Here is a 14,030-nt window from a genome sequence, read left to right as displayed (position 1 = left end):
TTTTTTTGCTGTTTACTTCAACTTAAATGAGTATACATGGAAGTAAAACTACTCTACTGAACTACAGTACAATGTGTTGCAACTCTACTTATGACTTAAAAATATCTGTTGCTTAGTAAAATAGAGAAAAGAAACAAAAGTAAACAAGTTGTTAAATGTCATGGATAAACTTCACAAGGTTTGTGGGAATAGTTGGTCTTTATCAGGGACAAATAAAGGACAGATTACAGAGAAGAATGCTGTCTGTCATAAAACAGAGGAAGCTCAGAGAGATCAGCCTCTCTGCTGTACTGCAGCTCTGACATTAAGTCATTTGACACATGAGTAAACTGACATTTATCTGGAATGGTGGCGCATGTATAAGCAGTCTTTAGACACAGTTACTTTGGCTGGGAGTTGTTTGATCTGGCTGTGTTTCCCCCTGAAGGTCACATGAACATGCAGAAATATATTTGTGTCAGTGAAGGCATCTTTGTTCTGATAGAAATGGCGACGGTGGAGATACATCAAACTTTTTCACATGTTGTCACTTTCAGTGATTGATGATTTGATCAGTTACCTTGATTTGCCCTTTGAACAAATCAGTTTTTACTGTTACTTGAGTGAAAATACGTTGCAGTAGAGCTTTTACTTGATTATTCAGTCTCACTCTAATAGCGAATTTTGCTCATTGATCAAATTGGTAGTGTCAGATTTGACATAAAGCTGCAAATAAATTACATTATCCTTTAAATAATAATGATTCTCTGCTTCATCTGGACCTTGAAGCTTGTAAAAAGTCGTCTGATCTGAGGGTGACTGCCGGGTTTCAAAGGTTCACATGACTTAATGTGATCAACTTAAAGTCTTTTAATGAACTATTTGTCACATTCAGAGATAATTTCCCTGCTTTTAATCACACAAACATAATTAAGTTGACTAATGAGAGTCATCAGCGAGTAACGAGTTAATTTTTTTTCTCCAGACATTAAGAAACGACACAGTGAGATATTTTTGGTTTCACCACAATCTGCTGATGTCTGCAGGAATTTTGCTGATTAAGACTTTTTTTTTTAACCGGACAACATTCACTCTGTCATTTCCAAACAATTCATCATGAACATTCATTGCTTCTTGAAAAACAAAAAGAAAACCGAAAACCTTAAAATACTATAATAGTGTTTGCAGCAACTAAAAATATAAAACAAAACCTGAAAACATTTTTTTTATTGCAGTAGAATCAATTTAGCTAAAACTAAAATAGAAAAGTTTTAATTTAAGTCTCTTTATTTTTTTAACCATCAGTTCTACTGTCTGCTGAAAAAAAACTATTTTTAGCACATTCTTATTTAAAATCTCCATAACTACAATAAATGTTGGTTTATTACAGTTTGTCTTGATTGTTTATACACAAATAATTTTTGTTGGCTTGAGACACAATTACCAAATAAATATCGATGAACTCCTGCGATTATTTAATTTAACACTTTTTCGCACATCTTGTCCAATAATATTTTTAAAAGCAGGAAAATATTTGTACTTATTAAAGCTTTCAGAAACATTTTCAGCTGATTTATGATGCTGCAACTTGGTGGTCACCTTACATAATCGCTGCAGGTCTGTACATGTCGCTTCTTTGGAAAACACTTTTGCTTTTCCGTGTCTGTTGCACCTCATGTTTCTTAAAATGAGGTTTATTGTGTTGCATTTCATGCCCATTTAGCAGCAGGATGTTTTGGACACGCAGAGAAATGGAGGAGACAACAAACCCACATCCACAGTTGCATTCGTGGCCATAAAAACGAAGAAAAACAAACTCATTTTTCACCCTGCTGACATAGTTTTGAGGGAAGGACGTTGTTGCTCCACCTCAGCTGTGATTGGAGGGAAAACATGGGAGGAATCCGCACATGGCTTCAATTTGCAGTTCAGAAAGGCAGAAACTTGGTAAAAATCAGTGGATTTTCCGACAGCTGCTCAAGATTAGTTAGGTTTTGTGACTATATTTGGTTTGAGATTTCCAGATTCTTTTTATATCTGTGTTGCAGATATTAAATCATAAGCTCGCACCTGAAGTGTATTTTCTGTCAGGTACATATTAGAGCAAATTTTAAATGTTATAACCACAAAATCTGATGTATATTTTAGGATCAATACAAAGTGAGACATGGTTGTGAAGCAGAAGGATAATATGAGTCTAGAATCTCAGCTTAATATTACTTTTTGAAAATAACAATCAAGTATTAATATTTTTTAAAAAGTACATCAACAAAAGGACCAAAATATGAAGTTATTTGGAAATGTTATTTTAAATGAAAACATTTCATAAAAATACACAATTACAAAATAACAAAATCAAGCAAAAAATGTGAAAAAAATATCCAAATCAGTTTTTTTCTATATAAAACGTATAAAACTTTAACAAAAACTGCAGGTGTGTCTGTGTTTGGTGTCAAGTAAGAGTAGAAAAACTTTGTAATAAAATTACTGAAGTAGAAGTTGTAACAATAGACGTAGAAGTATTTTTTAAAATGTTACTCATGTAAATTAAATTAATTACTACCGCACTCTGAAGATAAGCCCCAACATTATGAGTTCTTGTTGTTCCCATCGGGACATGTGGACTCTGACTTTTCACCGTTTTTATGGTTTCAAAGTTTCTCAAGATATTATTAACCATAATAATGTGCATTATTAACCACAGACATTTCCTGGCTTCACTTTCAAGATGCATTCCTCCCCACTCAGCGTTTTCCAAGGAACTCACCAAAATAATAAAAAACCAAAGTCCAGGTCTCAGACGAGGATTTTTTCTCTCTTTGCTCTCAGCCCCCCTCAACATTACATTTCTCCTATATGAGGCCTCTTGGCTCAGTGAGCTTCCACTTCTTATCTGTTTATTGTCCGACCATGACTCGGATTATAAACAGGCACTCAATAAAGCAAATGATACGGCTTGTTGTATAAATATTTAGAGGGAATACAATCCCTTGCAAAAGTCTTCATGGCCGACTGAACGTTTTCCATTTTGCCAAGTTCCAACCACAAACCTCATTAGCTGCTAAGTACTAAATTCAACCAAGCTGATACCACCATTTGTTCATTTAGGTGTTTGTATCCTGTATACCCCATTCTTTCATTTGCTGTATATTCTCCTTTTCCTCAATAAAAAAGGTAAAGAGAGAAAGAAAAGAGGAAACAAATCTACTGCATGAGCTGTCTTGACGCACTTCAAAATAAGAGCATGAAGAATTGGTAACCAAAACCTCAACACAGATGTCAACAGAAAATATTACAAAACAGCTAAGCAAATTGTTGCTTTACAGTTTATACAGAAAATTCTGTGTGCTAAATGTTATCAACATCAAATTTATAACAGCTTATTTTAATAGTTCAAACACCAAATATACCTTAATATGCATTTCAAGCACAACGGAAACCATCTTAGCTTTTGCAAGAGACAGCCCAAGGTACGTCGACATCTGTGCTTCCCAGGTTGTTGTTTTTTCTTAGAATATTTTAGACATGGTCTATGAAAAGTCCACACATTTTTGGAGTGACCTTCCACAGAAAACTCTACAAATAAGTTACTTTTTTTTTGTCAATCAAAATGCCCAACAAAATGCTTTGAAATTTGAATTTAACAAAAAAGAAGTACTTTAGTGGGGGGGGGGGTATGCTTTTGGAAGACGCTGCACGCGAATAGATAGTTATAAATGAAACGTGTTGATCAGAACTACATCACCCATATTGTGGTAGTTTGTTGTGTGTAATTCCATTACAATCCTTAAAGAGACATAAACATATTTTTTTCTTTTTCTTCTCATTCTTTAAAGCAGCTTTTCCACTTCAGGCTTCTTTCTTCCTCTCCCTCATTAGCAGAAAACAGAACAAATATTATGAATGGCCCAATTAGAGACTCCCCATCCGTCCTGTGCGATCCTGAACGGGATGGGAGATTAATGAAAGGATGAATGAGGTTCTGTCGGCCCGCTGTGGCAGAGGGATCCTGCGATGCTGCCAGCTAGAGACATTTGGCAGAAGATCCCGATGACTGTGGTAATTAAGCAAAAAGCATGTTAAACAATGAGAGCAGGACCAGCAGGAGAAAGAGCTCCGGCTTTTTTTTACAGAGGGCATTTAAGGACAAGAGGAGATCTACTTACAGCAAAGGTTGGGCGCTTTTCTGAGGAATGGTAATTCAACTCGCTGTAGTTAGCTGAAGAGAGGCTACAGTGGGATGGGCGTCGCACTTGTGGGATGTCTGTGTGTTTTAACAGCCTTGCTTTTCCTCCAGTTTTGCTCAAAAACTAAATTTGAGCTGCACTGAGACTGACGTGAGAGCATGTATCTATTTAAGCAAAGAATAATTTGTGGTGTGTACATTTAAATCTCACAAAAATTCACACTCAGCTGCTTGGTCTCCTGCTCCTCTTGTATGGAAATCCAGGAGGGCCAAAAAACGTGCAACATTTGATGTGTCTTTCACACACAAACTACGCTTCTTTCCATGTCTAATTGCTTGTCTAATTGGCGTATTCATTTTTTTAACAATGCCTAGTGCACATGTTTCAAACTCCAAATCTTGACCACCGTAGCTTTTTGTGTGGCCCACTAGGCGTCAAATTACATCGATCAGTTTTTTTGCAGAAATTCATAAATTATAATTGTGAATAATTTGAATTGATTACAAATTTACTGCATAAATTGTCAAAAATATTGAGTTTATGTAATGTTAAATCCCACCTATAGGTGGCAGTGTTTTGTACTTTTTCTCCACTGCTGAATCAGCCATACGTAATGTGAAGTTAGCAAGGGAAGAAAAGTCAAATTTAATGTCATACATAGGCGCAAATATTGCAAAATTTCTTGCAAATATTTCTAAATTAGCACAACAAAATCTGGCGTTTTTATTGGAAAAAATCACAAAAAATTGCACAATTCTGGAGGATTTGATAAATGCTCAAATATGTTCAACATTAATTAATTTTAAGAAGTATTAAGTACAGAGACTAGCAGTTTTTTTTTAGCAGTTTGCTAATTGTTTTTATTAATGGACTTTGCTACAAACCACAACCCAAAAACTGAAGAATATTTATTCTAACTTAAGAATTAAAATAAGGCATACAACTTCATTGTGAGTGTTTACATATTTTGTTTTCTATTTTTGGATCATTTTCTTTAAGGAAAAGCTAAGTTTAATTTGCTGATTCTGCCTTTGCCACCTCTCATGTCTAATTTATCATACATGGAAGTTAAATATGTGCCAGTTTGTAATTCTTATCCAAAGTCCAGCAGTTTATCTGTAGAATGCAAATGAGTGGCAGTTAGCAAAGAAAGTCTTCCTCTCTTTTAGTCTACAACAATGCAAGAGACGGCACAATTTGCCTAAGCAACTTCCGAGGTAAAAGATGGTGAGGTTTGGACAATCCATGTTGGGGAACTTTGGATCAGTTGAGGACTAATGATCCAGCAACCTGTATCCAAAGATGAGAGCAAATAGGAAGTCCATATCCATACAGAGCTTGACACATTATGGAACACTACAAACCCTCCCCTGTCTTTAGACTCTGGTCTCTGTTCCATGTTATTCCCTCCCTGTATGTTAGGTTGCATTCACACCAGCCTCCAATTCCAGTTCATTTGCCTGGAAGGTTTGGGGAGGTGTGAATGCGTAATCAAACTGTAAAGCAGACCTAAAAGGCTAACTCTGGTCCGTCTACAAACCTGGTTCTGCTGAAGTAAACTCTGGTGCCGACCGAATGCAGATGAGAACGCCAAGCAGACCAGAGACTGCTCCAAAAGACAGTATTAAAATGTAGAGGAAATTGATGCTAACTTGAAGAAGGTTACCCAAATATGAAGCTTTCTATCATAATATTAGGCTACAAAATGCAAGATATGCAATAATGAACTGCTGAATCAGGTATCTGTCCATAAATAGATATGTGAGGATTGCAATCTAAATCAGGCAGTAAATAAAGACTTTCATCTCTCACCTCAGCTCTTTTTTCACCATTATCAGTTATCGATTAATTTCTTGCTGCATCCGGCTGTCAATAGTAAACAAGACACCAGGATACTTGAACTCTTCAGGTTGAAACTGAATCTCATCTCCCACCTTAAAGGGAGCAGTCCATCTTTTTCCAGTTTAGAAGCATGACTTGAGACTTTCTTAGGAGATACACAGATAAATGTTGTCTCCTCCTGCCAGAGCACCAGGCATGCAAGTCACCCACATTCTGACTATTAAAAGTATTTATGATGGAAAAAAAGGGCCTGCAAAGCTAGTGTGGCTGCATGTATATGCATTGTGTTGTTGATTTGCTTTGGATGTGAAGTGTTTTTATTTTTAAAGTAAGGTAATTAGGAACTTTAGAAAGTAAATAACTTTAGAAAGTTATTTACACACTGCAAAAACACAAAATATTACCAAGTGTTTTTGATCTATTTTCTGTTGAAAATATCTTAGTAAACTTGAAATAAGGCAAAACGAATTTATAAGTAACTTTTCAACAAGATACAAGAGCTTGTTCTAAGTCAGTAATTCTTTAATATTCATGAAAAAGTAGTTCCACTGGCAGATTATGGGGAAAATGCATTTGCTAGTGTAATTAGTACTTTTTTTTTTATAACTATAAAGGAATTATTAACTTAAACCAAACTCTTGTGTGTTGTTAAAAAGTTACTTGTAAGTTAGTTTTGTCTTATTTCAACTGTACTAAGATATTTGCACTGGAAACTAGATCAGAAATACTTGGTAATATTTAGTTTTTTCTGCAGTGTAGTAGTGTGCCAGACAAGACCGAACTAGATTAGTGTTTCTCAATCCCGACTCTTTGGATCCACCACCCCATATGGTTTATGCCAGTCCAGGCAACAACAATGAATCAGCTTGTTATCATGTGCAAGGAAAGCCTAATGACTATTGATTATCTAATTAAAGCGAGTTAAAACAGAGAAACACTTCAAAGCACTGTAGTAGGGAAATTCAGAAACATTTCCATGTAAATAAAAGCCTTAACTATCAGCGTAGGTCTAACCTGAAGGGGGGTAGAGTACAAAAGAGTATAAAGTATAAAAGTATAAGTATAAAATTACCAAAGTAACAGTAATTTTTTTGGTAAATAGTCTACTCAATATTTTACAAAGATGCCATCAGACAGAAAATATAAAACTATGTGAAAGTTCTGTTGTTATAAAGTGGATGTAAAAATGCAAAAGTAACATTTTTTTATGTTTTTGTACTTCCATTTGTATTCCCACTGCTTCTAACAACAGCTCAAGCATAAAAAAAACTCAAACACAGCCAGCCGCTGTACACAAAATATATTTTCACTGTTTGTGTGTCAATACGGAGGATAAATAAAAAAACAGGTTTGTAATGGGAGGTGCAAAACAATGCTTAGATTTTAAAATGTGTTTTAAAACTATTACTAATGCAAAGGTGTGTGTTTTTAATCCTCTTCTCAGTCAGTACTGGCATTACTAATCTGTGTATGTGGCTGAGGTTGGGCTTTATGGTGCCACCTATGTAAAACCCAGATGTAAGTCTAAAGTGGGTATTACAAAAATCTGTTCAGATTAAGCAACACATCTAGGAGCTTATGTGGGCCCCACGTTTAGCTATTGTGGTCCATATCAAGCTTATAAAAGCAAATCAATATGTAAGCTACAGACAATCCTATCTGGACCCATTTCTGTAAACACTGTCGATATAGAATAGAGATGAGAAATACTCTCCATTGTTCCAAAGTGGGGAAATTCATGTGTACCAGCCGCAAGTTAAAGCTGAATTGGATGGCTCCCAAACTAAAATCATTCAAGTGTAATTTGGCATGTGTTGGATTTAAACAGCCTCTTACTATTTTTTTTTCCTTTACCTCTTAAGAGCATAAGACATATTTTCTACTAGCTGAATCTAACATTAAAGTGTTTATTTTACCTCCAGAGAACAAGCTGTCCATCTCTGACCCTAAAGAAGGTTGTTATGGACAAACAAGAGGTGAGAAAGAAGTGAACGTAATCCAATTAAATGTTAAAACCTCTTCTTGCCATCAGCTACGTGCAGCTCAGGAAGCGCTCCGCCCTCCACGCACATGTGTGTTCGGTCACCGCGCTTCTTATACGCATGCGCTAGAGGTAGTTCCTAATGCCATCATCCTCCTCATCCTCTCTCCTGCTGGACTGTTACAGACTGAGGTCAGTGGTACCCGAAGCTACTATCGGACCGCCGAGAGCAAGGACTCTCACGGGGAGACGGTGAGCTCCAGCCGGACACCGAGCCGAGGAAACCCCGCGGTAAGTAAACCGTCACAGCGTGCTGCCGTGTGGCGCCACACTGAAGCTATTTCTGAATAGAAACATGGTGGATATTTTCCCCCATTATGTTACGAATACGTCTTGTTTTTATAAGCGACCGTTAATTAGCCAGGTAGGTTGTGTAGTGATTAGCTTCGCGCGTTAGCCCCTCCACTGCGGCAGGAGATCACACCGACCCGCTTCAGGGCGGCGCTCCGTCCCGACGGAGCTTCACTCCCGGTGGCCTGATGCTGCCCGCATGGCGCTATTTTTACCTCCACATGTGGATGGAGGGGGTGAAGCGGGTGTCCACTTCACAGCTGAGCATCCGGTCCTCTTTGAAACCGGCCTGAAGGTCCGGCAGGACGGATTTATGATGCGTTTGAGGGACACGGAGCCTAAAACACGGAAAATGTTAACTCTGTAACCTCGCTTTTAGGTTAAAGTTAAGCTAATTAAAGTTTGTATAAACAATATTTCCCTTGATCATTTTAAAGAAAATTTTAAAAAATGACAATTTTAAGTATCTGCTTGTGTTTTCAGCAATAAAATAAGGATTTCACGAATGTAGTTTTTAATTTTTAACTTATAGATGATCAAAAATCAGTTGAACTATAAGAAAATAAAAATTTGATTTCCCTCTTGGACCATTTTGGAACTCCATTGTGTGGCCCTCCAGCCTCTGGGTGACTAATTTGCATGTGTTTGGTTGATTGCGTCTTTTGTTGCCATAGCTTTCCAGTCTTTTCATTCACGTCCTAAATTGTGCTTTAAACTCAACAGTACCTCGAAGACCAACCAGCGTAGCTTTTCAGAAGTCCTGCTAACTCTGTGGGGTTCCCAAAGTAACAAAACCTCTCTTGGTTCGGATTAAAACCAAATTACTACAGATTTATCATTGTAATTTGAAATGTTTATCAATTTAGGAGATGTAATGTAACATAATTTTATTTTATATTAAGACTTTGATTCCATTTTTATACCTTTTCATCAAATTCCTGGTCGAGGAGTGGCTGGCAGTTCTAGACCAACTTTACTAGAGGAAGCCAGAGTGGGATCTATGTGGGTTTAAAAAAAACACACATAGAACAGGGCAATGAATGAAACAAAAAAGATTATTTTAATATATGTACAGAGCCCTGATCCAGCACATGGACCAATTCTATCTCAATATGACTGAACTTAAAAGTCCAACCCCTTAATTTAAAAATTTTATTTTACTATGAAAATCTAATTGAGATTAAAAATCTCTTTCACAAGAGAATCCTGGCCAACAATGGCAGCAGCAGTTCATTGTTAATTTTTTTTAACCATGAGTTACACTTCAATCTTTCCTAGATGAGTCATAAGAAATTGCTTTTGTATCATTGCTTCAGTACAAGAGCCAGGACCAGTTCTACAGGGGAGACACTGGCCCCTTTTTGCCCCCATCTAGAACCACCCATGACTGCATGTTCTCACAGTAGATAACAGGAAATGATTTTAAATCATCAGCTGTTGAAATGCGTTCATGTAATCCAGTCCTCAAGGGCCGCTGTCCTGCAGGGTTTAGATGTGCCACAGGTGTAAAACACTGGAATGAAATGGCTTAATTACCTCCTCCTTGTGTAGATCAGTTCTCCAGAGCCTTGCTAATGACTTTATTATTCTATTCAGGTGGTGCAGCAGGGGCACATCTAAAGGTTTCAGGGCAGTGGCCCTCCAGGACTGGAGTTTGACAACTGTGATGTAAATTGACGCTTGTTTCTAAAACATATGGTGTTGATTCAGGAAAGTTGCAAGAAACACCTCAACTACTGTAATCCCAAGAAAATTGACTAAATCTAAGCCAAGCTGCATCCATTAACTCCAATCTGATTCAACGTAAAGCCAGTTGCATGTAGTAGTCTGCAGTGTTTTGAGCCTTGGCTTTGATTTCCTCCCTGGCTGCAGCAGTTCTTCTGGTCGTTCCCTAACCGCTAATCTAGCTGCTGCACAGCGGCGCACGAGTTCAACTCGCCAGCTCCGGGAGGTCAGACCTCAGTGGAAAGATCGCATGACGGCCACACGCGCTGAACTCTCATTGTCCCAGAACCAGACCGAGCCGCTTGTTTATTAATAGGTGTGTAACCAGGAGATATTGTCTAATATTGGAGCAGAAAGCGAGTGACTGCTCTGTCATTTTCAGCGCCCTCTGTTTCTGTGCGGCTTAAATGTTCCTGAGCGTGTTGGACCCTGAACCCTGACCTTTTGCGAATGTCACAGTGTAAGTTTAAAAAAACTACACATCCCAATATATGGCCACAGATTTGAATTATTTAAAGCAGGAATACCACTTTGACCTTCATGCGACATTCTGTTACCCCAAAGCTGCTACTTCTCCTGGTACTCTGAAATTTTTAATCTCGATTGTTAATCTTGAAATTAAAGCAATAGACCTTTTGTTTGAAACAGGAAGTACCAAGTATATGAAATCGAGTTTTCTTTTGTGTTGCAGGAGTCATATTTTTGCAATCTTAAACTGGACTGACTGCACCTTTATCTAAAACAATGTGCTTTAGGGTACTTTGTGCAATCTTTATTGTTGGATCTAATCTTTATTGTTGTTGCAGTTTGAAAAGATGCATTGTTGCCATGCACGATGCAGCAAGTGTCATAAGTGATAAAATTGATGTTGAAATTATCTGGAAAATCAGCTTTTTGTCTTGCATGTTTTCCATCACAGGTTCTTCACATGACTGGTTAAATTGATGCATCTGACTTGGTTTCTTGATGTATTTAAATGCGTTCAGCTACACTAATTGAGGTTTGCATGGTTTTAAAACATTAAAATCCAACAGAACAAGCAGCAGAACAGGTTTTATTTTCTCGTGACATTTGAATCAGTTTTAAAACTTGTGCTCACTCATTCCTTGAAGCAATTAAGCTAATGCTACTAGTGGCTTTCTTCCTCTTTATGTTTGACTGAATGACTTCACTGTTCTGTGCTTGAAAAGCTGCAAATAACTTGGAAACAACTTTAAGCTAAATAATTTTAGCAGCATTTTTATGCACATTGGGAAAATTTCTTCTGAAGTTTGGCTGCAGTTTTCATGTAAAGAATTTGAGGTAACTTTTGCCTCCCGCTCTGGCCTGAATGAAGCGTCTGTGACGTCTGAATGAATGCCCTCATTGAGAACTCCTCCAGGATTTGCCCCACTTTTACTGGCACCCACACGCTATCCCGATGCCTATCTGCACTTCACCATGGAGCCGCGGGACCCCCTGGGGGGAACGGCAGCTCAGCTCTAATCCCACTGCGCCAAGGCTGCTTTACGTTAACAGTGGACCAAATTAAATTTTTACCCTTTAGCGAGATTTCAGTCTGAACACAGACACTGGAAGATTTACTGTGATTATTGTTATAAAACTAAAGCTGCATTAATTTATAGCTAGTAAATGGCTAAATATTAGTGCAAAATAATTTAATTTTTCCTATAATTCCAGATATTTTCCAAATCGGTCACTAAATATAACTCATACTTTACATTTACTGGTGCTGACATTACTAGTTGAAAGCTTTCATACACTGGGACAGGTTAAACTTTGCTTTTGCAATTGTACTTTTCTGGCTGATCGCCGATTATCAATCTTTAAAAATACCTGACCTGCTGATTCTGATTTTGGTTGATACCATTCTTTTTCTTTTCCAAAATGTTGCTACATATAGCAAGAAAGTCGCTGAGTTGGAAACAGTAAGGTGACTATTAACTGCAAACGTGCAGACATGATTTGGTGGGCCGGTCCGTCAGTCAAACATTTCTCGCTGCAGAGCCGACGAGGAAAGTGGCTGAATTTTAGACTTTTGCTTAGGTAGCTAAGATTGGCTTCACATGTAAGTATCGGCAAATCACAATCTTTTAAAATTAAGAATATTGGTGGATAAATCGGTGCACCCCTACTTTGGTTTGTTTAAATGGACCTCAAGCAATTTAAGCCTCAATCACATGCTTTTGTTACTTATTATTGCAACGTTTGCCTGTTTTACACACATTTTACAGATAATGAAACGTGGGTCCATACTCATAAAGATTTTCAGTGTGCTCCCATAAAAATTTCTGCCAAGCTTTGTTTGGTGATGGACTCAGATCTCACACTTCAGTCACGTAAAGACAGCTAAAGTCGGCCTTCTATCACCTGAAGAACATTTCTGGGGTTAAAGGACTAATGTCCCAGCAAGATCTAGAGACAGACCTGTGAAGACACTGTTGAAGTAATCAATGCGAGTAAAGATAAATGCATGGATGAGTTTCTCTAGATCTTGCTGGGAGATTTTGCCTTCAGGTCATGGAAGGCTGACTTTGTAAGTGTCTTTATGTGGCTCTGAAGGTCAATCACAACCCTCAGATTTCGGACCTGATTGCTGGTTTCTTGCTGTAATAACTGACTCTAGACTGTTTTTCTTTAGGTCCAAAGATGATGACTTTAGTTTTGTTGTTGAGATGCTAAATTTCTGCTTCATAAGCCAAATAAACGGTTGCAGCCTTGGTATAACAACAGGTCTTTACTGTATTCAGTCAGTGATGTATTCTACCTTCATTCAGTACAAATGGGCTCACGCAAACTTCTGACCAGCAGTATAGGTAGGGAAGGGAATGTTCTTGTTGTATTTTGTGCAGCAGCAGTCGCCACATTCCTGTCCAGTACAGGGAGCCTGAGCTGGGCCTGAGGTTGAGGCCTTTTGCTGGAACATACTACTGCTTAAGTTAACAGTGAAGTGCAAGAAACCGTTAGATGACTGTTGTTTTTGTCAGATGTTGAACTTGGAACAGATGTGTGATCTGCTGCAGAAACCGAACTCGTGTTTTCCCTCTGTAGTTGTAGCCGGACTCTGACCGGTCGGAGGTTTACTCTGGTCAGCTGGAGCCTTTGCTTTAAGCGCCTCTCTGTGACACAAGCAGACCAACAAGTGAGTTCCAGGTTTACTTGGAAGCCCCTGGATGACCTATTTGCTGCGTTACTTGCACTTCTCAGAGGTCAAACTGGATTAGAAGCCAGCTCTGTCATTTAATTGCCCCCAGCACTCGGCATTTTAGAGGGGATCAGTTGCTCTGTTGGACGGGGTCTAGCTTTTGTACCGAGTTATTGACTTGACCTCAAGTGTTCTTAGCTGAGTAAACACACAAACTGATACTCGTAGCTGTTATCTGAGGTAATTCTACGGTTTTATCCAGCTGGTACTGTCGTTTTATGGCTCCCGGAGTAATGCAAGCATTTAATTTTTTTTTATATTTAATGAGGAAGTGGAGTTTCCTTCATGTTTGTGTTCATATCTTGCTCTTTTTGAAGGTTAAATGTGACTACTTCAGGAGAGTCGGGTGCTCCTTTGTGCTCCTTTACATGATATAGGGTCGGATTATTTTCATGCTTGTCAAACTGGACAGAGGTGGTTTGAATGTGACGTTTCCATTTTGGAAGTTATGACTCGAGTGTCCCTGGCGTCCCGTTTCACTGCATGTGTGTTGTAATGCAAGCCCGCCGCAGAGCTCTTCAGGTGAAATGTAGCACGTGTTTGCGTTCTGCAAACTGCAGGCAGAATGAGGTCAAGTTTATGCTTCATCTGTACGTACAGTATTTCTTCACTTGGTTACCACAATACTTGAAGGTAATATGATGTAATGGATGAGGATAAGTTCGCACCACATTCTGGGTGAAACCAAAACCAGAACCGACTTGTAGTCAGATCCCTTCCCCACAATTTATTTTTTATTTTTGTACTATTCTTGCTGCAC

The 14,030-nt window shown here is 38.2% G+C and overlaps 1 protein-coding gene across 1 annotated transcript in view; it reads left to right on the top strand.

Moving 5' to 3' along the window:
• The first annotated feature begins 8,108 nt into the window (after positions 1–8,108).
• The window catches only part of LOC102231164 (monocarboxylate transporter 1-like), a 22,340-nt gene continuing 16,418 nt past the window's right edge, over positions 8,109–14,030 (top strand). Inside the window, exon 1 of the mRNA XM_005801908.3 lies at positions 8,109–8,280. The gene's annotated coding sequence lies outside the window, so the exon portion shown is untranslated. The remainder of the gene's footprint in view (positions 8,281–14,030) is intronic.

The sequence above is a fragment of the Xiphophorus maculatus genome, chromosome 1, assembly GCF_002775205.1.
Source record: "Xiphophorus maculatus strain JP 163 A chromosome 1, X_maculatus-5.0-male, whole genome shotgun sequence".
Classification (NCBI taxonomy): Eukaryota; Metazoa; Chordata; class Actinopteri; order Cyprinodontiformes; family Poeciliidae; genus Xiphophorus; species Xiphophorus maculatus.
This window is presented reverse-complemented; position numbering and strand designations above follow the sequence as displayed.